This window comes from Gymnogyps californianus, unplaced genomic scaffold, assembly GCF_018139145.2.
Source record: "Gymnogyps californianus isolate 813 unplaced genomic scaffold, ASM1813914v2 HiC_scaffold_265, whole genome shotgun sequence".
NCBI lineage: Eukaryota > Metazoa > Chordata > Aves > Accipitriformes > Cathartidae > Gymnogyps > Gymnogyps californianus.
The window spans coordinates 1-22648 of NW_026114146.1; the positions used below are offsets into that span (position 1 = coordinate 1).

Sequence of the window (22648 nt, forward strand, 5' to 3'; positions counted from 1 at the left end):
TATGTTTTCACAGAGGGGCCACAAACTTTGATGACGGCTCAGCTGTGTCGTGCGGTGGAACTGGCTGTGTCTGGCACAGGGCAGCCCCTTATCTCTTCTCACAGAGGCCACCCTGCAGCACCCCCTAACCCCTCCACTACCAAAACCTTGCCATATGTAGCCAACACAGTGCCCCTTGGAATACCGTAGGGCATAACACTGAGGTAACTCAGGCGGAGTCTGCCCCAGTCGGAGCCACATTCACGCTGTCCCAGGCTAACATGTGGTTGCACGATGCACCCTTTGGTTGAATTAAAAAGGCACAGCAGCCAGCCTGGGTTTCTTCTGAGTCACTGGATATGTCCCTATCTTGTACACTTGTCTAGGATTAGCTCAGCAATCAGTGAGCGGAAAGCAGGCAATGCTAGGGTAACAATTCTCTATCTACGTAATGTGCAAATAGGCCAAGTGGATTATTTCTAGCACAAGTTTCTTGATCCACTTGGTCAGATATGAGCATCTGCCACATTCCGTGCTGCATGCCTGTAAGCAATTTGTTTTGCAGGACTCTAGGCATTACCTGTTCCTGGGCTAAAATCTGCCTTGTGCTGCTCCTGGTTTTGCTGTGTGGATGATTGCTTTGGTCAATCCCCATGCCAGCACTGATGAATGATGAAGTACAGCTGACCAGGACGTACCTTCCTCTACATACACGGGGGGCACCACTTTCTTTCAGCCGCCATTTTCTTATTAGACACCATAACCAACATGTTTTCCTACTGCTCTGTGATTGGCTGACAGCCATCTCTTGACCCCGTCATACCCACCTGCTCTCAGGCAGACCTGTGATTGGCTGTGAGGACCAGCCAACCCTACCTGTGTACCCAGAAGCACATCTGAAGAGGAAGCCCCACTCACTAAATACAGCAAAGAGGCAACTCTTGACAGCGTCATTCCCCATGGGTTCTCATATTGCTTTGTGATTGGCTGACGGCCATTTTTTGACACTGTCGCGCCCGCATGTTCTCAGGTCTCCCCCTGATGGGCTGTCCCTTCCTTTGGAACAAGAAGCGTTCAGATATAAAAAGATACACCAGGCAGTGGTATCCACTATGGAATGAAACACAAGCACCTAGCGCAAGCAATATTCCTGTGCATGGCCATCACCTGCAGAGCCAGAGGCGACCTCACGGTCAACATCCAAGCGATCTTCTGGCTTCTGGCCATCAGGTACAAAAGTAGAAGGGAGCTCACCTGCAGATACCCATGCCATCTTCCTGCTGCCAGCTCGTGAAGCACTCAGACAAGGAGAACTTCTGCAAGAGGCTGCTCTCCATTGTCTTTGAAAGGTCACGGCAATTGGGAGAGGTTCCTGAGGCCTGGAAGCAAGTCAGTGTCGCTCCTATCTTCCCAAAAGGCACAAAAGGAGGACCTGCACAACAGCAGGCTGGTCTGCCTGCCCTCGATCCCTGGGACACCAGACAAACCGGGCCCAGGCTCCACGCATGCCTCTGCACAGACCTACGGTCAGGCCCAGGGTTCAGCGGTCCTGCTGTTCAGTGGACATGCTTGTGGGAGTGAGAGAGGGGGGTGTCCAGCACTGCATTCTAGTCCAGAGCAGCCAGAGGGGAAGAAAAGGATCAGGCCGTGTGCGGTTTTGGGTAGTGAGGAATGAAAGACAAACAAAACACCGCCATTCCTCTCACTTTTTACCAGGCTCAGCTACAGTCCTTCACTGCAGACGGCTCCGGCATGGGTTCTCCCGTGCTGCAGACCTGAACAGGAAAATCTGTTTCAGCGTGGGCTCTTCCACAGGCTTCAGGCCTGTCAGGAAAAGCTGCGCAAGTGGCTCAGTGTTGTGGAGGCAGCTGGAATCAGCTGTGTGCAGCGGCAGGGCAGCCCCTTGCCTCTGCTCACAGAGGCCACCCTGCAGCACCCCCTCTCCCCTCCGCTGCCAACACCTAGCCACATAGAGCCAATACAGTGCCCATTGGGAATACCTGCTCGGCCCTGCTCCTGGCTGGACCTGCGCGTGGCACGGCAGCAAAGAGACTAGGATGGAGAAAACCCCGAGATGGTCAAGTTGATTGGACAGGTGTTTGCCAGAGTAGCACCAGCCTTGTCCTCCTCCCCACCTGCAGATTCCTGGAGGTGCCCGCTTGCGTCTGGGAAGTTGGGATTGAGCTGCCTGACGGGAAGGGAGAAACACTGGTGTCCCCAGGACCCCCAGTTCCTTGTGGGGGGAGGTCTGGCTGCCGCTGCAGACCACGGGTCTGCCTTGGTGAGGGTCCCTTTGGGAGTGCTGGCTCGTAAGAAGGCAAAGGAGAAAGAAGGCGGCGGTGGCAGAGAGAAGGGGCTGAGGGAGCGGGAGGGCCATGGGCATGGCCGCGCAGAGAGCCAGAGCAGTGCAGGTGAAAAGTTGCTGGGAGAGGCAGCAGGAGGAAAAAGCAATTAGCAGAGGATGGTTTCGATCCATCGACCTCTGGGTTATGGGCCCAGCACGCTTCCGCTGCGCCACTCTGCTCCCCTGGCGCCTCAGCTGGGACCTCCCACAGCCCGGCCTCATGCTCCCTGGCACTGCCAGCGCTCATGCCTCCTTCCCTTTGTCTATCCTGTGCCCTCACCCGCGCAGCAAAATTGTCTCCCTGGAAACTTCACCTCCTTTGGGCCTGGGCTGCTGTCCTGGTTTTGGCTGGCATGCAGAGACTTAATTTGCTTCCTAGTAGCTGGGACCGTGCAGTGCTTTGCATTTAGTGGGAAAATTATCTTCATAACACCCTGATGGTTTTAGTTGTTGCTAAGTAGTCTTTATACTCAGTCAAGGATAGTTCAGCTTCTCATGCCCAGCCTGCAAGAAGGCTGGAGGGGCACAAGAAGTTGGGAGGGGACACAGCCAGGAGAGCTGGCCCAAACTAGCCAGAGGCATATTCCATACCATATGACGTCATGCCCAGTATATAAACTGGGGGGAGCTGGCTGGGGGGGGCGGATCGCTGCTCGGGCACTAACTGGGCATCGGTGTGCATCACTTGATTTGTATTATTTGTATTTGTATCTAGTTCTTGTATCTAAAACTGTATCTTGTATCTAAAAACCACGACAGGAGGGTAGCTCAAGGGCCTTGCCTTGCCCTTCTCCCCACAGCTCCTGCCCATAACCCTGGCTGGGGACTTTCTCTTTCACCACCCAAGCTGGCTCTGCAGGCACTGAAGGAAACCCCGGAGCCAGGGGGCAGCCTTGTTGCTTGGCAGGGCGGAGAGGAGTGGCTCTCCAGCGAGCTCAGGAGGGCTGCAACCCTGCCCAGAAATCCAGCTCGCACGGGGTGCGGGACTGTACCCAGTGTAAAAGTCAGTTCTTTGCTGGCCAAGGAGGGAGACAAGGACGTTTAGCATAGAATTACCAAGGGAATCCCTAAATCCCTAATTTTAGCTGTGCACATAGCGGTGCCCCAGCCTAGCACATGGAGGACCCCGATATAGAGGAAAGCAGGGTTTCTAGATGTTTACAATGCAGTTGTGTTGACCAGTCAAATTACTCCTGTTAAGGGGTGGGCTAATCAGTTACTATTGCTCGCGTAAGCACTAGGTGCTTCTCCCGGGCAGGTGGTGTGGACGTATGGTCAGTGGGCTGTTAATCTTCCTGGTTCTAGACCAATGTCCCGTGCAGGCGGAGGGTTTTATACTAGATTCAGGTCGATTGCTTTTCTCGCCCTGGTTATATACCTGGAGTTTTTTTGAAAGACAAATCTCCTATTGTTTTATTGTCTGTATGGGGTGTTCTCAGCCAGTGAGAGACGGTTTAGGTTGGGTCTTCAGGTCACATTGACCCTGAGGTAAAAGCTCTTAGTCCTAGGCAGTGTTCCTTCCTCTAAGCAAGTCGTACAGCAGTTACTGCCTTGCCTTTCACACCAGCTGCGAGGGCCTTGCCCTGCCCGTGCTGTGCTGCGCTCCCCCCAGCTCCTGGCTTGTCTTCCCTCCCGGCGCAGCCCTGCCCTTGCTGCTCGCCAACAGCCGAGGGCTGCCCTGCCACCTTGCAGGGTGCCAAAGAGCCAGAGAAACCCCTCCTCTCCGTGCCTGGTGCCATTCCTGTCCTGCCCAACGCTGCTGGGGGTGGAGGTGGTTCCCAGTCGCCCCAGGGCAGGGCTGGCCCATCCGGACTGGGTGGTGGCCAGTCTTAAATGCTGCCGGATGTGTCCCAGGAAGGCTCTGGGCAGGCTGAGCTAGTAGAACCTCTTGGTGAGGCTGAGGGACGAGGTGGCAGTGCTGAGGCCTGCATGTTTGGGCTTGTGTTTGCTGGTTCCCTGTCCCATCCACACGCCAGAGCACACAGCAAGCAAGCAGAGGAGACAAAAGCAAAAGCGGGATGGAGAGGGCTGGGATGGGGGAGCAGATGTGAGCACGGAGAGTGCGGCCGCAGCCTGCCTGCTGCAGGGGCTATTGCTCAGAGGAGAGCATTTGACTGCAGATCAAGAGGTCCCTGGCTCAGCTCCGGGTCCCCCTTCCACTGCCCCTTTCCTTCTTCATCCGTGCTGCCAACCTCCTTCAGCTTCTCTTTTGCTTGCACTGCTTCCGCCACCCTCAGTGGCATGGCTGCGGGGAACGGACCATGCACCAGCCACTGGCTCTTCTCTCCTTCTCCTTCTCCAGGCTCTCTCTGCATGTGCCCCTCCAAGTTTCCCTTTTCCTTAAGATGCTGAACCACCCAGGCAGGCTACCTGCAGCCCTCCTCTGCTGCTGCTCTGTGGGGAGCAGCTGGGTATGCGACTGAGAGAAGTCCTCTGGGAAGCCTCCAGGTCTTTTCCATGCCACCCATCAGGGTCTGTGATGGCAGGGGATGGTCTCCTGATGCCGCAGTCACCACCATGGCCTCTTTCGCACTTCCACGTCTTTCCCAGAAGAGGAGGAGCCAGGAGAGACCCACCCCTTATCATCTCGTTCTTCGGTTAAATTTGGAAAGCCCCGGGGAAAGGTTGTCCACGTGTGCAAGGGCTGGGGCTGGGTCAGGCAGAATATCCCCAGGACCCCAGGCAAGATCTCAGATCCATGAGGTGTCTTGCCTTCATCTTTAGCAATGAGGACCATGTTGTGCAGGCTCTCTTTGGAGAGGAGCTGCTGTAGTTTCAGGCATAGGGAAGACAGCTGGTGGGGTTGTTCTGCTTGGGATGTCAGGTGAGCTCAGGCTCTTAAGTTCTGCTCAAGAACCAACAACAGTGGACCTCTTTTCACGGCTCAGACTCGGCACTGGTCCGTTCTCTTCCCCCAACTTGCCTACCTTGTCAATGGGAGCAGGATTTCCCATTCATCCCGGAATTTGGGGGCAGGGGGGTGCGGGGACAAGTGCTGTAGGCAAGGGGGTTTTACCGTCTCCCTGGGCACCAGGTACTGTGTGGAGCGGAGTCCCACGGCTGCAGCATGGTCCACTGCAGGGAGCCCAAACAGTGTGGTCCATTGCAGGGAGCCCAAAAGGGGAGTGCGCCCCGTAGTTGGCAGGATTCGAACCTGCGCGGGGAAACCCCAATGGATTTCTAGTCCATCGCCTTCACCACTCGGCCACAACTACCTGCTCCAGCCCTCTCTGCCCAGCCGATCACATGCCCTCTGCAATGACACCTGCCTCCCTGGGACTTTCAGGGCAATGCTCCACTCGAAGCCCTGCACTTGGGACCTGCACTGAGCATGACGGGCACCTGGTGACAGCCTTCCACAGGCCTTGAGAGGCGTAGCCCCAGGGGCTACAGCTGCAGCTCCCAGTGCCTACAGCTGCAGCTCCCAGCGCCTTGTCCTCAGCCGCACATCTGGGATATCCTGCCACGGGGGGATGCTTTCTCTCCCCAGCTGCCATCTCTGCTGCCTCCAGGGAAGAAGGGAAGGCAGCTGTGTGGAGACAACCAGCGTCAGGTGGGCATATTAGACCCCACTTTGCTTCTCAGATTTAGCTGAGGAGGTCTCCAAGCTTGCTGGGAGCACTAGGGGGAGGACACTCCTGCAGGGGAGGTGGTGACCTCCCGGCAGCACCTCCAGCCTCTTGGGGACGTAGGGTGGTGTCAAGCCTTGAACAAAGACCATGACTGCCATGCAGGTTGTTGGTGTGTAGGGGGAATGGTTTGCGAGAGTGGGAGAGATCTATGGCAAGGGCGAGGTAGAGCCTGGCTGAGGAAAAGTCAGGAGGGGCAAAGGGAGAATAAACGGGAGGTGCGGATGACTTAGAGGGAGACTGGAGAGAGCTTGTTTTGGTGGAATAGGTATGTCCAGAGCTTTTTCCCAGCACCGCAAGCATTGTGACATTCTTGAGCATGGACCAAAATATTAAACAATCCACAAAAGCAATAATTTACATCACTAGATGAAAGCAGCTCCGATTCCATTTTGGCTCTGGAGCAGGAAAATGGCATTAATGAGTCAGTGTGGACGTGGTAGATTTGGTAGTGCCTGTCTGACACCCTGAAGTTTACCGGAACTGGATGTAACGATGGTCCTGGTGACTGAGAACTGAGACACCCTCATTTCTCTTGCAGCTTATGGCCTGTGGGCCAAGGGAAACGCAAGGAGCCTCTCACAAGTAGACTCCCTACCTAAAGGGGACAAAGCTTCTCAAGTCTCTGGTTGCAGGGCTGCTTCAAGAATAAGGCAATGTTCTTTGCTGTGCTGACACTCAAAAACCAAGCTGGATGGTGGGGTGGGAGGGGGAGGTTGTGTTAGCACAGTATTTACAGACTCCCACTCTGTCATCAGCAGTGCTAGTGTAGGTGGAGTTAGAAAGAGGGGGATCGTGATTGCGCGTGCTCGATCATGCCCTACTGAAATGCCCACCCTAACCGCATCTTGCAGTCACATTGCCTCCGTCCAGCCATGAAAAGAAGTGCTTTTCTCCTTTCCACGCCATACCCATCCCCTGGAGTTTATTCCCGCAAGACCAAGGAAAGAGAGAAGTGCCATGAATGTTTTTTGTATGATTTTGTGAACAACAGCTGAGAGGACTGAAAAGTTAATTCAAACGGCCTGTATTAACTTTCACAATGAACTGTGACCAGAGGGTCAGGCAAGTCTCTCCAAAGCGATCTCTCCCTTGGATCTCCATAGCCGTGTCCCTTGATGACTTGACCAGGCCCTCACGCATCGTCCAACCAGGGGTCTGGGCTCAGCTTGGGAAGTGGAGAATCTGTTGGAAACAAGGAAATCAATGCGTAGGAGGGTGATCAAAGAGATGCCCGCGTCCTTCCCTGAAAGAGACCCACACCCAAATTGACCTCTTTTGCTCCGTAAGGTCATCCCAGAGGCCAAAGGCCTGGATGGCCTGCTTCTGAGGAGAGGCTCAGGGCAGGGAGCCAAAAGCTCATGGCTCTTTTTCCTGGGTCAGGGATGAGGTGACCCATTCCATGCTTTTCAGATTTCAAAGGGACATCGGATCAGTCTCCCGGAGCACCTGGGAGTCATCGTGAGGTGGAAGAGTTGGGAAAAACCCTGAACTCCAGGCAAACATGAGTCACCCTGCTATGGACTTCAGTGGACACGCCTGCCTCAGGCGTGCCAGGGATACCAGAGCTCACAGCCCCAAAGTTCTGCTTGCGTCAAGGGCATTTCCACACATTTTAGCACCATCCTGAATCTACGGGGGCTTCTATGCAATCTCCTGCATTTGCTGTCTTCCAAGGCATTGCCTTTTGGTGGTTGCTCAAGGGCTTGTGTGACTCAGGGTAACCCAGAATAATGAAGTTTGGAATGGACCTCTGGAGGTCTTCTGCTCCTGTCCCCTGCTCCGAGCAGACCAGACTTCCCAGGTACCTCAGCAGGCTCTGGGCCTTGTCCTGCTGATTTCTCTTCTCCCATATGGGACTGTGCGGTCTTGACGTTCTGCTTGAACTTACTCAGAGTCTCCTGTGTGTCTACGATGACCCGGTGGGAGAAATGTTTCTCAGGGTTAGCCTGAGTGTCTGCACTGAAAGCACTTGAGAGCTGACTTGAGGTGTCCCTCATAGCTGAATTTGACCGTGACTGGTGGCCGTGCTCACCATGAAGAAGGCCAAGTGACAAAGGCAATCCGTATTAGGAAAACGCACTGAAAATCTCCTTGTACACTAGCCTGAGACCTCCGAGCTGATTGGCCTTCTGAAGCTGGGACACAGACGAATCGTTTTGATGTTTGGTGGTATGAAGCAGGAGCACAACATTTCAGATGAAAGAGGCAAGGGCTTAATCACCAGCGAGGCCTTGGCAAGCGGCAGCTGCTAGGTGTTTAGATGCTTCATGAGCAAGTAATGTTTGTGGCCCCGCGGGGATCTGGGACACAGCATAAAACCTGCGCTGCTCCGGGCTCTGCATCCTCCTCTCTTGCCTCCCTTTCCTCGAGGAACGAGGTAAGCCTGAGTCCGCTCCATCTCTCCCTGTGGGCTGAGCTGCTGTCATGGTGGCTACTCAGGTTGATACTTGGGCTGCCTCAGCTTGGCCCTGCAACAGAACTGTTTAAGGGCTGTCACCTCTGTCCCTTTTGGCGGAGGTGGCTGGGGAGGGCTGGGAAGAGGGGGTTTCTTTAAAGCACAAGGGGATCAATGGGGCTGAGCTGCAGGGACGTCTGCCCACCAGAATGTCTGCCTGTAGCAGATGGTCTCTAACGAAATGGCCAAGTGCCTCCAGTGCCATCTTTATGACAGCAATGTTTGTTCAGGAGATGGGGTATGACCAGTCTTGCCACGGGTGCTTTAAACCCACTGTGCTGGGTCCTATCCTGAAAGCGGTTCAGCCGTCCTGTGCCGTGCAATTCGGAGGGCACGATGAGGGCCGTGGGAACTGTAGGCGCACCAGGTGTTTTTAAAACAAAGTGTGTCCACAGAGAGAGCTGAGGAAAAGAAAGACAGACTGATACTGAGGCTCGTGCTCCCTGCCTGCTCTGTGTTTCAGCTTTGCCTCCCTCACCGAGAGATGTCTTGCTTCAGACCCTGTCTCCCAACGCCCTGCGGCGCCTCTGGCCCAACCCCACTTGCCAGCAGCTGCAGTGAGCCCTGTGTCGCCCGCTGCGCTGACTCAACGGTGGCCATCCAGGCCTCCGCGGTGGTGGTGACCCTGCCGGGCCCCATCCTCACCTCTTTCCCTCAGAGCACAGCCGTGGGATCCTCTCTGTCAGCTGCTGTTGGGAGCTCCCTCAGCGCCGGGGGGGTTCCCATCTCTTCTGGGGGCTCCCTTGGTCTGGGGGGGTCAGGGCTGTGTCTGCCTCCCACCCGCTGCAGTCTGAACTGCTGAAGCTGGCGGGTCATCCCCTTCGTAGCGGGAAGGAAGATGGGAACTCTGCATCAGGAGCATGGCCAGGGCTTGCAGGCGGGCTGCGTGTCCTCATCCCACCTGGCAGGAGGGACCTGTGCCCGCTGCTCCTCGCTGCACGGCAGGCCTCGCCGTGCCTCCTCTGGCTTTGCTTTGCTCTGAGCTCCTTGAGACAACACTCGTTCTCTTCTGCTTTGCTGAACCTCCTGCCGACGGGGGGAGGGTGCCGGAGTTAGGGACTGCTCTTGCTGGGCTGGGATTGTCACCAGGTAGAGCAGAATGGGAAAAGGCAAGCGCTTTGTGTGGAGCTTGTCCTTGGGAAATGGGCCATTCTCTGTGCCTCCCTGAACCCTGCAGGCGTGTTTCTTGGTCTCTCTTCTGTGCCACTGCATTTCCTCCTTCTCATTAAAGACCTTGTGCAGCATAGCTGGCGACTCGTGGTGCTTTGTTCTCCTCCCCCCTCAGTTGGCCAAGCCCTCTGCAAGGCTGTCATGGTTTCAGCCCAGCTGGCAACTGAGCACCACGCGGCCGCTCGCTCACTCCTCCCTGCCCTGGTGGGATGCGGAGGAGAATCGGAAGAAAAGGTAAAACCTTGTCAGTTGAGATAAGGACACTTTAATAGGACAACACAAGGAGAGAAGAAATAACAATAATAGTAACAGAAGAATATATAAAGCGAGTGATGCACAATGCAACTGCTCACCACCCGGAAACCCCATGCTCGGCTTCTTGTGAAAGTTAACTCTCTCCCAGCCGAACCCAGGACAAAGGAAGAGGGCAAACCTGCTCTCTCCCATGACAGTGAGCCTGTCCCCATGCATGGGGCACTGCAAGTTGTGGGTGGAGCTCCCTGAACTGAGACCAGAGCACCAAAAACAAGCAAGCAGGCAAGAGAAAGACAGAAAAGCCTCAGAGAAATGGATGGAACAAGAAGCAATGGACAGGGGTGGAAATACCACTAATGCCACACAGAGTGGTGGTCAAAGATGGGAAACGGTTGCCCACGGAGGTTGTAGATTCTCCATCTTTGGAGATGTCCAACATCCAACCAGGCAAGGCCATGAAAAAGGTCCTCTACTTGACCCTGCTTTGAGCCGGGCGTGGACTGCATGATCTCCACCTCAGGTGTTGAGCCACTGCTGGATGCCCTCATCCAGGAGCAGTCAAGAACAAGGGAGGGGACAGGGGCCAGCACTCAGGAAAGCTGCAGAGCTATGGTGGCACAGGGCAGGAGAAAGGGCACTGATGTCAGTCCCAGGGCTGGGAGCACAGGAAAGGAAGGAAGATCAGAGTGCATTAAACAATTGACCCAACAGCAAGGCAAGGGATAAAGTGTAAGCATGCTGAGGAAAGCCCTGAGGGAGCCAAAACTCGGAGGTCCCACTAAGCTGTGAACGCAGATCACTGGATTCAGAGTCCAGACTGCTCACCATTACACCATGGGACCACCTGGACAGACCCTGTCTTTCCCCTCTGGCCACCCTCGCTGAGCCATATGCTCCTGGCTGAGCCTGGCAGTCTCTCCATCTCCCTGGCCACCACCAAGTGCAGCCTTCCTCCAGGGCCACTGGGCACTCTCTACTCACAGGATCTTTCAAGGGAGTGCCAGAGCTCTTTGCGCAAGCCTGGCATGCCCTCTCGTACAAGACCCAGGCTGGTAACCTGTGAGAATCTTCTTCTCGCCTAATTAGACCTGGTTATGAAGTTTCCAGCTTAACCCCTTCAACATTGCACCTCACAGACTACATTCATGGCCCAGCGATCGGTGGTTCGATGCTTGCACTTGCGGTCTCTGCTGCTGCCTCCCTTCACCCCCGTGTTGGACAGCCTGCCAGTCTGCCTGGGTAAGTTAAGCAGATATCCTTACCCTTGGTTGCAGTCCTAGCCAAGCTCCTGACCTTGCTGAACGAGGCAACCAAGAGAGAGGGCAGGGGAGGACGTTCAGCAGAGGGAAGAGCTCGCAGGAGGACCCGACGCAGCTCCTTCAGCATCTCCCTCAATTACGACGTGCTCCGGCATGCTCTGATACCACCTTGTGCATGTCCCCTCTTCCTCTTCCTGTGTGCACAGGAAGACCTCTTGTGTGGCTCGTACTTCCTGACTGCGGTCCTTCTGAAAAATGCCACCAGTGCTCATGCAACCTGTGGTGGCATTGCGTGAGTGAGGATGTCTCTCTCCTGTCAGCAGCGTTGGAGAGAAATGCCCCAGAGCCCGCCACATCCCTGTTGGCCTCTTCCTGGTCGGCCTCTACGCCCACCTGCCCCTCTTCCCACTGGTGCTGTCCATGTTTGCTGGTGAGGAACTGCCAGTTCCGCGAAACTTTTGGGGTTGAAATCCTGCTTGTCAACGCCACATCCTGGATTGGCACCTACAGAATGTGCCATTGGACCTGAAAGAGGGAAGGACGCATCTGAGGGGCTCTCCAGCTTCGGGAGCAGAGGGCAGAGGAGCTCCCTGCTGACTAAGGAGAGGGAAAAGTTGCCCCGTCACCAAAGAAGGGGAAGAAGGACTATCTGGGGAACCAAGGAAAGGTGGTGATAAAGTGGAGCAAGTTCAGCGGAGGATCCCTAGGATAGTCAGGGGCCGGGTGCTCTGGCCTTGGGAGGAGAGGCTGAGGACGCAAGGCTCGCTTAGCTGGTAGAAGAAAATGCTTAGCAGGGATCGAATCGGAGCCTCCCTCCAGCGCCTGCAAGGAGGCTACTGCAACGGCTGGAGGATGAGCGCCGTGGTCAGAAATTGAAGAGGCAGTTTGTGACTGGTTACACGAACCCAAATGATCACCCTGAGGGTGCCTAAGCATGGGAGCCGGGGTGCCAAGAGGCTGTGAAATGTCTGTCCTCAAGGTATTGTATGACCCGAAAGGAGAAAGCACTGATCAGGTGGTGTGAGCCTGCTTGAAGCAGGAGGATGCCCTCTCTGACTCCCTGAAATGCCTTCCAGCCAGAAGGGTTGTTGCAGGGAGAGAGGATTGTGTGAGCGAATGTTTGAAGAATGTCCAGAGATGCGCACTGAAATGCGGGGAGAGGCATGCAGAATGCGAGTTTTGCAGGGGAGAGCGGCCAAGTGGAATTCCCCAGGGGCTGGCTCTCCCTCCCTGTTTCTGTTGTAGGCCTACCCAGCTGGTACTGGTGGGGCAGCATGGGTATGGCCCTTTCTCCTTCTGCAGGAGCTGGGACTGCAGCAAGAGCTGAGCAGAGCCCCCAGAGGAGCAAGAAGCCTGCAGTGAGGAGAGGGAAGGAGGCCAAGAGAGAGAAGAGCCTGTCAGGAGTGGGAGTCGAACCCACGCCTCCCAGGGAGACTGCAACCTGAATGCAGCGCCTTAGACCGCTCGGCCATCCTGACCCACTGCTGCTGCTGCTGCCGCCACTCCTCCCCCTGCAGCTGCCAGAGCCAGCCCACCTCAGGCAGCCTCCTCCTGGCACTGCTGCAGGGGGAGCTGGCTCCTGGCAGCACCCTTGCCCTGCTCCCACCACGGGCTGCTGACAGGCGACCGCAGCTCCTACACGCGCTTCAGACCACACGGAACACGAGTAGCCAGCACAGGGGCAGCACGCTTCCGACGCGTCTCCCAAAGGCCAAGGCAATCCTTCACAGGACCAAGCAAAGGAACCGTCAGCAAATTACGGCTCTGCGCACGCCAACATCCTGTCAAGGGGCTCCAGGCACACGCCTGCCTTTCTCATGGACGGTTCCTGGGGCAACAAGGGTGCTTCCTTCTTCCCTGCCCTCCGTGGGCAAGGAGGGCTCTGCCACACCAACCCCTGGGGGAATGCTGGGGTGGTCTCAAGGAGTCAGTGTGTGGGAAAGGGGCTGGAGAGTCAAGGCGAAAGGACACGAGATGCGCCAAGTGCTGAGCAATGACTGAGCTCCAGTTCCTGTGGGGAAGAGGCCCGCTTGCCGCCCATGGTGCAGAGGAAGGAGGTCACAGCTCTCTCTGGGATTTGTTGCTTCGTGGAAGGAACTAGACTGCAAGGCATCTCAGGAGGGCACTAGTCCAAATGCCTGCTCAAAGCAGGGCTAGCCCCAAAGCTAGAGCAGGCGGCTCAGTGCCTGAGCCCCACTGAAACGTGAGGGTGATACCCAGGCATGGAGAATCCCAAAGTTCTCTGGGCACCTGCTCCAGTGCTACAGCACTCCCTGAGAATCTCTGAAGGGTCCAAAGCAGCCCCTGCAGTCTGCTTTTGCCAAGGCGGGCCTTGCTAAGAGCCAGGCCTGTGTCTGCTGGCCTAGGAGGTGCCCAGAGGCCTGGCCATGAGGCAAGGCTGGAGGGGGAGTCAAGGGGAGGGCCTCGACTGGAAGCTGGGTTGGTTTGGAAGAGGAGAGGCAAGGCCCTCTGGAGCCAGGCTGAGTAAAAGAACCTTGTCTGCGTTGGCCAGGAATCGAACCCGGGTCAACTGCTTGGAAGGCAGCTATGCTCACCACTATACCACCAACGCTCCTCGACCCACTCCTGCCTCCTGCTCCTCCACCCCGCAGCCTCGCCTCCCTCCTGCCCCTCCACTTCCCAGACTCCCCTGCCTCCTGCTCTTCCAGCTCACAAACTCCACTCTCTCCACTTCACAGCCCGGATGGCCTCCTTCCAGCCCCCTGCACACACACGGCCTCAAGCCCATCGGATGACTCTGGGCTTCTCTCTGTCTGACGTGTTGGCTAGGGAAACTCAACCTGCTGCCTGATGGCAATGCTGATGCTCCCCATCTGCCTTCATACAGCTGCCCGCTGGGCATGTACTATGCAACGCGATGGGCCTTTCTCTGGATGTACCTCTCGTGCTTTAAGCACAGACAAACACCCACCCAGCTGCTCACTACTTTCCCCACCCTCAGGGGGATGCGGAGCACTGAAAACAGGATGACAAATCGCATGGGTCAAGATAAACACAAGGACATGCCTTAGCAAACACTGTTGCGGGCAAGTCAGGCTTGACTTGGGCAGAATTCATTTTTTGCCAATTAAAGCGCATTCACACAGTGACAAACAAAAAGACAAACATAAAACACCGCCTTTCCTCTCCCCTCTCCCAGGCTCAACTTTACTCCTTCACACCACACTCCGTTACCTGCCCAAGCGGGATGCATCTTCCCTCTGCCCTTTCCCGCTCTTTTTGTTCCTTCCGCCTCGCTCTGCCTGGCGTTTTCTGCCCTTTCTGGAATATGTTTTCACAGAGGGGCCACAAACTTTGATGACGGCTCAGCTGTGTCGTGCGGTGGAACTGGCTGTGTCTGGCACAGGGCAGCCCCTTATCTCTTCTCACAGAGGCCACCCTGCAGCACCCCCTAACCCCTCCACTACCAAAACCTTGCCAGATGTAGCCAACACAGTGCCCCTTGGGAATACCGTAGGGCATAACACTGAGGTAACTCAGGCGGAGTCTGCCCCAGTCGGAGCCACATTCACGCTGTCCCAGGCTAACATGTGGTTGCACGATGCACCCTTTGGTTGAATTAAAAAGGCACAGCAGCCAGCCTGGGTTTCTTCTGAGTCACTGGATATGTCCCTATCTTGTACACTTGTCTAGGATTAGCTCAGCAATCAGTGAGCGGAAAGCAGGCAATGCTAGGGTAACAATTCTCTATCTACGTAATGTGCAAATAGGCCAAGTGGATTATTTCTAGCACAAGTTTCTTGATCCACTTGGTCAGATATGAGCATCTGCCACATTCCGTGCTGCATGCCTGTAAGCAATTTGTTTTGCAGGACTCTAGGCATTACCTGTTCCTGGGCTAAAATCTGCCTTGTGCTGCTCCTGGTTTTGCTGGTGGATGATTGCTTTGGTCAATCCCCATGCCAGCACTGATGAATGATGAAGTACAGCTGACCAGGACGTACCTTCCTCTACATACACGGGGGGCACCACTTTCTTTCAGCTGCCATTTTCTTATTAGACACCATAACCAACATGTTTTCCTACTGCTCTGTGATTGGCTGACAGCCATCTCTTGACCCCGTCATACCCACCTGCTCTCAGGCAGACCTGTGATTGGCTGTGAGGACCAGCCAACCCTACCTGTGTACCCAGAAGCACATCTGAAGAGGAAGCCCCACTCACTAAATACAGCAAAGAGGCAACTCTTGACAGCGTCATTCCCCATGGGTTCTCATATTGCTTTGTGATTGGCTGACGGCCATTTTTGACACTGTCGCGCCCGCATGTTCTCAGGTCTCCCCCTGATGGGCTGTCCCCTTCCTTTGGAACAAGAAGCGTTCAGATATAAAAAGATACACCAGGCAGTGGTATCCACTATGGAATGAACACAAGCACCTAGCGCAAGCAATATTCCTGTGCATGGCCCATCACCTGCAGAGCCAGAGGCGACCTCACGGTCAACATCCAAGCGATCTTCTGGCTTCTGGCCCATCAGGTACAAAAGTAGAAGGGAGCTCACCTGCAGATACCCATGCCATCTTCCTGCTGCCAGCTCGTGAAGCACTCAGACAAGGAGAACTTCTGCAAGAGGCTGCTCTCCATTGTCTTTGAAAGGTCACGGCAATTGGGAGAGGTTCCTGAGGCCTGGAAGCAAGTCAGTGTCGCTCCTATCTTCCCAAAAGGCACAAAGGAGGACCTGCACAACAGCAGGCTGGTCTGCCTGCCCTCGATCCCTGGGACACCAGACAAACCGGGCCCAGGCTCCACGCATGCCCTCTGCACAGACCTACGGTCAGGCCCAGGGTTCAGCGGTCCTGCTGTTCAGTGGACATGCTTGTGGGAGTGAGAGAGGGGGGGTGTCCAGCACTGCATTCTAGTCCAGAGCAGCCAGAGGGGAAGAAAAGGATCAGGCCGTGTGCGGTTTTGGGTAGTGAGGAATGAAAGACAAACAAAACACCGCCATTCCTCTCACTTTTACCAGGCTCAGCTACAGTCCTTCACTGCAGACGGCTCCGGCATGGGTTCTCCCCGTGCTGCAGACCTGAACAGGAAAATCTGTTTCAGCGTGGGCTCTTCCACAGGCTTCAGGCCTGTCAGGAAAAGCTGCGCAAGTGGCTCAGTGTTGTGGAGGCAGCTGGAATCAGCTGTGTGCAGCGGCAGGGCAGCCCCTTGCCTCTGCTCACAGAGGCCACCCTGCAGCACCCCCTCTCCCCTCCGCTGCCAACACCTAGCCACATAGAGCCAATACAGTGCCCATTGGGAATACCTGCTCGGCCCTGCTCCTGGCTGGACCTGCGCGTGGGCACGGCAGCAAAGAGACTAGGATGGAGAAAACCCCGAGATGGTCAAGTTGATTGGACAGGTGTTTGCCAGAGTAGCACCAGCCTTGTCCTCCTCCCCACCTGCAGATTCCTGGAGGTGCCCGCTTGCGTCTGGGAAGTTGGGATTGAGCTGCCTGACGGGAAGGGAGAAACACTGGTGTCCCCAGGACCCCCAGTTCCTTGTGGGGGGAGGTCTGGCTGCCGCTGCAGACCCACGGGTCTGCCTTGGTGAGGGTCCCTTTGGGAGTGCTGGCTCGTAAGAAGGCAAAGGAGAAAGAAGGCGGCGGTGGCAGAGAGAAGGGGCTGAGGGAGCGGGAGGGCCATGGGCATGGCCGCGCAGAGAGCCAGAGCAGTGCAGGTGAAAAGTTGCTGGGAGAGGCAGCAGGAGGAAAAAGCAATTAGCAGAGGATGGTTTCGATCCATCGACCTCTGGGTTATGGGCCCAGCACGCTTCCGCTGCGCCACTCTGCTCCCCCTGGCACCTCAGCTGGGACCTCCCACAGCCCGGCCTCATGCTCCCTGGCACTGCCAGCGCTCATGCCTCCTTCCCTTTGTCTATCCTGTGCCCTCACCCGCGCAGCAAAATTGTCTCCCTGGAAACTTCACCTCCTTTGGGCCTGGGCTGCTGTCCTGGTTTTGGCTGGCATGCAGAGACTTAATTTGCTTCCTAGTAGCTGGGACCGTGCAGTGCTTTGCATTTAGTGGGAAAATTATCTTCATAACACCCTGATGGTTTTAGTTGTTGCTAAGTAGTCTTTATACTCAGTCAAGGATAGTTCAGCTTCTCATGCCCAGCCTGCAAGAAGGCTGGAGGGGCACAAGAAGTTGGGAGGGGACACAGCCAGGAGAGCTGGCCCAAACTAGCCAGAGGCATATTCCATACCATATGACGTCATGCCCAGTATATAAACTGGGGGGAGCTGGCTGGGGGGGGCGGATCGCTGCTCGGGCACTAACTGGGCATCGGTGTGCATCACTTGATTTGTATTATTTGTATTTGTATCTAGTTCTTGTATCTAAAACTGTATCTTGTATCTAAAAACCACGACAGGAGGGTAGCTCAAGGGCCTTGCCTTGCCCTTCTCCCCACAGCTCCTGCCCATAACCCTGGCTGGGGACTTTCTCTTTCACCACCCAAGCTGGCTCTGCAGGCACTGAAGGAAACCCCGGAGCCAGGGGGCAGCCTTGTTGCTTGGCAGGGCGGAGAGGAGTGGCTCTCCAGCGAGCTCAGGAGGGCTGCAACCCTGCCCAGAAATCCAGCTCGCACGGGGTGCGGGACTGTACCCAGTGTAAAAGTCAGTTCTTTGCTGGCCAAGGAGGGAGACAAGGACGTTTAGCATAGAATTACCAAGGGAATCCTAAATCCCTAATTTTAGCTGTGCACATAGCGGTGCCCAGCCTAGCACATGGAGGACCCCGATATAGAGGAAAGCAGGGTTTCTAGATGTTTACAATGCAGTTGTGTTGACCAGTCAAATTACTCCTGTTAAGGGGTGGGCTAATCAGTTACTATTGCTCGCGTAAGCACTAGGTGCTTCTCCCGGCAGGTGGTGTGGACGTATGGTCAGTGGGCTGTTAATCTTCCTGGTTCTAGACCAATGTCCCGTGCAGGCGGAGGGGTTTTATACTAGATTCAGGTCGATTGCTTTTCTCGCCCTGGTTATATACCTGGAGTTTTTTTGAAAGACAAATCTCCTATTGTTTTATTGTCTGTATGGGGTGTTCTCAGCCAGTGAGAGACGGTTTAGGTTGGGTCTTCAGGTCACATTGACCCTGAGGTAAAAGCTCTTAGTCCTAGGCAGTGTTCCTTCCTCTAAGCAAGTCGTACAGCAGTTACTGCCTTGCCTTTCACACCAGCTGCGAGGGCCTTGCCCTGCCCGTGCTGTGCTGCGCTCCCCCCCAGCTCCTGGCTTGTCTTCCCTCCCGGCGCAGCCCTGCCCTTGCTGCTCGCCAACAGCCGAGGGCTGCCCCTGCCACCTTGCAGGGTGCCAAAGAGCCAGAGAAACCCCTCCTCTCCGTGCCTGGTGCCATTCCTGTCCTGCCCAACGCTGCTGGGGGTGGAGGTGGTTCCCAGTCGCCCCAGGGCAGGGCTGGCCCATCCGGACTGGGTGGTGGCCAGTCTTAAATGCTGCTGGATGTGTCCAGGAAGGCTCTGGGCAGGCTGAGCTAGTAGAACCTCTTGGTGAGGCTGAGGGACGAGGTGGCAGTGCTGAGGCCTGCATGTTTGGGCTTGTGTTTGCTGGTTCCCTGTCCCATCCACACGCCAGAGCACACAGCAAGCAAGCAGAGGAGACAAAAGCAAAAGCGGGATGGAGAGGGCTGGGATGGGGGAGCAGATGTGAGCACGGAGAGTGCGGCCGCAGCCTGCCTGCTGCAGGGGCTATTGCTCAGAGGAGAGCATTTGACTGCAGATCAAGAGGTCCCTGGCTCAGCTCCGGGTCCCCCTTCCACTGCCCCTTTCCTTCTTCATCCGTGCTGCCAACCTCCTTCAGCTTCTCTTTTGCTTGCACTGCTTCCGCCACCCTCAGTGGCATGGCTGCGGGGAACGGACCATGCACCAGCCACTGGCTCTTCTCTCCTTCTCCTTCTCCAGGCTCTCTCTGCATGTGCCCCTCCAAGTTTCCCTTTTCCTTAAGATGCTGAACCACCCAGGCAGGCTACCTGCAGCCCCTCCTCTGCTGCTGCTCTGTGGGGAGCAGCTGGGTATGCGACTGAGAGAAGTCCTCTGGGAAGCCTCCAGGTCTTTTCCATGCCACCCATCAGGGTCTGTGATGGCAGGGGATGGTCTCCTGATGCCGCAGTCACCACCATGGCCTCTTTCGCACTTCCACGTCTTTCCCAGAAGAGGAGGAGCCAGGAGAGACCCACCCCTTATCATCTCGTTCTTCGGTTAAATTTGGAAAGCCCCCGGGGAAAGGTTGTCCACGTGTGCAAGGGCTGGGGCTGGGTCAGGCAGAATATCCCCAGGACCCCAGGCAAGATCTCAGATCCATGAGGTGTCTTGCCTTCATCTTTAGCAATGAGGACCATGTTGTGCAGGCTCTCTTTGGAGAGGAGCTGCTGTAGTTTCAGGCATAGGGAAGACAGCTGGTGGGGTTGTTCTGCTTGGGATGTCAGGTGAGCTCAGGCTCTTAAGTTCTGCTCAAGAACCAACAACAGTGGACCTCTTTTCACGGCTCAGACTCGGCACTGGTCCGTTCTCTTCCCCCAACTTGCCTACCTTGTCAATGGGAGCAGGATTTCCCATTCATCCCGGAATTTGGGGGCAGGGGGGTGCGGGGACAAGTGCTGTAGGCAAGGGGGTTTTACCGTCTCCCTGGGCACCAGGTACTGTGTGGAGCGGAGTCCCACGGCTGCAGCGTGGTCCACTGCAGGGAGCCCAAACAGTGTGGTCCATTGCAGGGAGCCCAAAAGGGGAGTGCGCCCCGTAGTTGGCAGGATTCGAACCTGCGCGGGGAAACCCCAATGGATTTCTAGTCCATCGCCTTCACCACTCGGCCACAACTACCTGCTCCAGCCCTCTCTGCCCAGCCGATCACATGCCCTCTGCAATGACACCTGCCTCCCTGGGACTTTCAGGGCAATGCTCCACTCGAAGCCCTGCACTTGGGACCTGCACTGAGCATGACGGGCACCTGGTGACAGCCTTCCACAGGCCTTGAGAGGCGTAGCCCCAGGGGCTACAGCTGCAGCTCCCAGTGCCTACAGCTGCAGCTCCCAGCGCCTTGTCCTCAGCCGCACATCTGGGATATCCTGCCACGGGGGGATGCTTTCTCTCCCCAGCTGCCATCTCTGCTGCCTCCAGGGAAGAAGGGAAGGCAGCTGTGTGGAGACAACCAGCGTCAGGTGGGCATATTAGACCCCACTTTGCTTCTCAGATTTAGCTGAGGAGGTCTCCAAGCTTGCTGGGAGCACTAGGGGGAGGACACTCCTGCAGGGGAGGTGGTGACCTCCCGGCAGCACCTCCAGCCTCTTGGGGACGTAGGGTGGTGTCAAGCCTTGAACAAAGACCATGACTGCCATGCAGGTTGTTGGTGTGTAGGGGGAATGGTTTGCGAGAGTGGGAGAGATCTATGGCAAGGGCGAGGTAGAGCCTGGCTGAGGAAAAGTCAGGAGGGGCAAAGGGAGAATAAACGGGAGGTGCGGATGACTTAGAGGGAGACTGGAGAGAGCTTGTTTTGGTGGAATAGGTATGTCCAGAGCTTTTTCCCAGCACCGCAAGCATTGTGACATTCTTGAGCATGGACCAAAATATTAAACAATCCACAAAAGCAATAATTTACATCACTAGATGAAAGCAGCTCCGATTCCATTTTGGCTCTGGAGCAGGAAAATGGCATTAATGAGTCAGTGTGGACGTGGTAGATTTGGTAGTGCCTGTCTGACACCCTGAAGTTTACCGGAACTGGATGTAACGATGGTCCTGGTGACTGAGAACTGAGACACCCTCATTTCTCTTGCAGCTTATGGCCTGTGGGCCAAGGGAAACGCAAGGAGCCTCTCACAAGTAGACTCCCTACCTAAAGGGGACAAAGCTTCTCAAGTCTCTGGTTGCAGGGCTGCTTCAAGAATAAGGCAATGTTCTTTGCTGTGCTGACACTCAAAAACCAAGCTGGATGGTGGGGTGGGAGGGGGAGGTTGTGTTAGCACAGTATTTACAGACTCCCACTCTGTCATCAGCAGTGCTAGTGTAGGTGGAGTTAGAAAGAGGGGGATCGTGATTGCGCGTGCTCGATCATGCCCTACTGAAATGCCCACCCTAACCGCATCTTGCAGTCACATTGCCTCCGTCCAGCCATGAAAAGAAGTGCTTTTCTCCTTTCCACGCCATACCCATCCCTGGAGTTTATTCCCGCAAGACCAAGGAAAGAGAGAAGTGCCATGAATGTTTTTTGTATGATTTTGTGAACAACAGCTGAGAGGACTGAAAAGTTAATTCAAACGGCCTGTATTAACTTTCACAATGAACTGTGACCAGAGGGTCAGGCAAGTCTCTCCAAAGCGATCTCTCCCTTGGATCTCCATAGCCGTGTCCCTTGATGACTTGACCAGGCCCTCACGCATCGTCCAACCAGGGGTCTGGGCTCAGCTTGGGAAGTGGAGAATCTGTTGGAAACAAGGAAATCAATGCGTAGGAGGGTGATCAAAGAGATGCCCGCGTCCTTCCCTGAAAGAGACCCACACCCAAATTGACCTCTTTTGCTCCGTAAGGTCATCCCAGAGGCAAAGGCCTGGATGGCCTGCTTCTGAGGAGAGGCTCAGGGCAGGGAGCCAAAAGCTCATGGCTCTTTTTTCCTGGGTCAGGGATGAGGTGACCCATTCCATGCTTTTCAGATTTCAAAGGGACATCGGATCAGTCTCCCGGAGCACCTGGGAGTCATCGTGAGGTGGAAGAGTTGGGAAAAACCCTGAACTCCAGGCAAACATGAGTCACCCTGCTATGGACTTCAGTGGACACGCCTGCCTCAGGCGTGCCAGGGATACCAGAGCTCACAGCCCCAAAGTTCTGCTTGCGTCAAGGGCATTTCCACACATTTTAGCACCATCCTGAATCTACGGGGGCTTCTATGCAATCTCCTGCATTTGCTGTCTTCCAAGGCATTGCCTTTTGGTGGTTGCTCAAGGGCTTGTGTGACTCAGGGTAACCCAGAATAATGAAGTTTGGAATGGACCTCTGGAGGTCTTCTGCTCCTGTCCCCTGCTCCGAGCAGACCAGACTTCCCAGGTACCTCAGCAGGCTCTGGGCCTTGTCCTGCTGATTTCTCTTCTCCCATATGGGACTGTGCGGTCTTGACGTTCTGCTTGAACTTACTCAGAGTCTCCTGTGTGTCTACGATGACCCGGTGGGAGAAATGTTTCTCAGGGTTAGCCTGAGTGTCTGCACTGAAAGCACTTGAGAGCTGACTTGAGGTGTCCCTCATAGCTGAATTTGACCGTGACTGGTGGCCGTGCTCACCATGAAGAAGGCCAAGTGACAAAGGCAATCCGTATTAGGAAAACGCACTGAAAATCTCCTTGTACACTAGCCTGAGACCTCCGAGCTGATTGGCCTTCTGAAGCTGGGACACAGACGAATCGTTTTGATGTTTGGTGGTATGAAGCAGGAGCACAACATTTCAGATGAAAGAGGCAAGGGCTTAATCACCAGCGAGGCCTTGGCAAGCGGCAGCTGCTAGTGTTTAGATGCTTCATGAGCAAGTAATGTTTGTGGCCCCGCGGGGATCTGGGAC

The 22648-nt window shown here is 55.5% G+C and overlaps 6 non-coding genes across 6 annotated transcripts; all 6 read right to left on the reverse strand.

The window, feature by feature from the left end:
- Positions 1-2431: 2431 nt before the first annotated feature.
- Positions 2432-2503, reverse strand: TRNAM-CAU (transfer RNA methionine (anticodon CAU)). The gene has a single exon. It is a non-coding gene; the product is annotated as a tRNA-Met (tRNA).
- Positions 2504-5456: 2953 nt separating this feature from the next.
- Positions 5457-5538, reverse strand: TRNAS-AGA (transfer RNA serine (anticodon AGA)). The gene has a single exon. It is a non-coding gene; the product is annotated as a tRNA-Ser (tRNA).
- A 6951-nt stretch (positions 5539-12489) lies between these two features.
- TRNAL-CAG (transfer RNA leucine (anticodon CAG)) lies at positions 12490-12572 on the reverse strand. Its single transcript has one exon. It is a non-coding gene; the product is annotated as a tRNA-Leu (tRNA).
- A 1022-nt stretch (positions 12573-13594) lies between these two features.
- TRNAG-UCC (transfer RNA glycine (anticodon UCC)) lies at positions 13595-13666 on the reverse strand. The gene has a single exon. It is a non-coding gene; the product is annotated as a tRNA-Gly (tRNA).
- Positions 13667-16817: 3151 nt separating this feature from the next.
- Positions 16818-16889, reverse strand: TRNAM-CAU (transfer RNA methionine (anticodon CAU)). Its single transcript has one exon. It is a non-coding gene; the product is annotated as a tRNA-Met (tRNA).
- A 2955-nt stretch (positions 16890-19844) lies between these two features.
- TRNAS-AGA (transfer RNA serine (anticodon AGA)) lies at positions 19845-19926 on the reverse strand. The gene has a single exon. It is a non-coding gene; the product is annotated as a tRNA-Ser (tRNA).
- Between the last annotated feature and the right edge of the window lie 2722 nt (positions 19927-22648).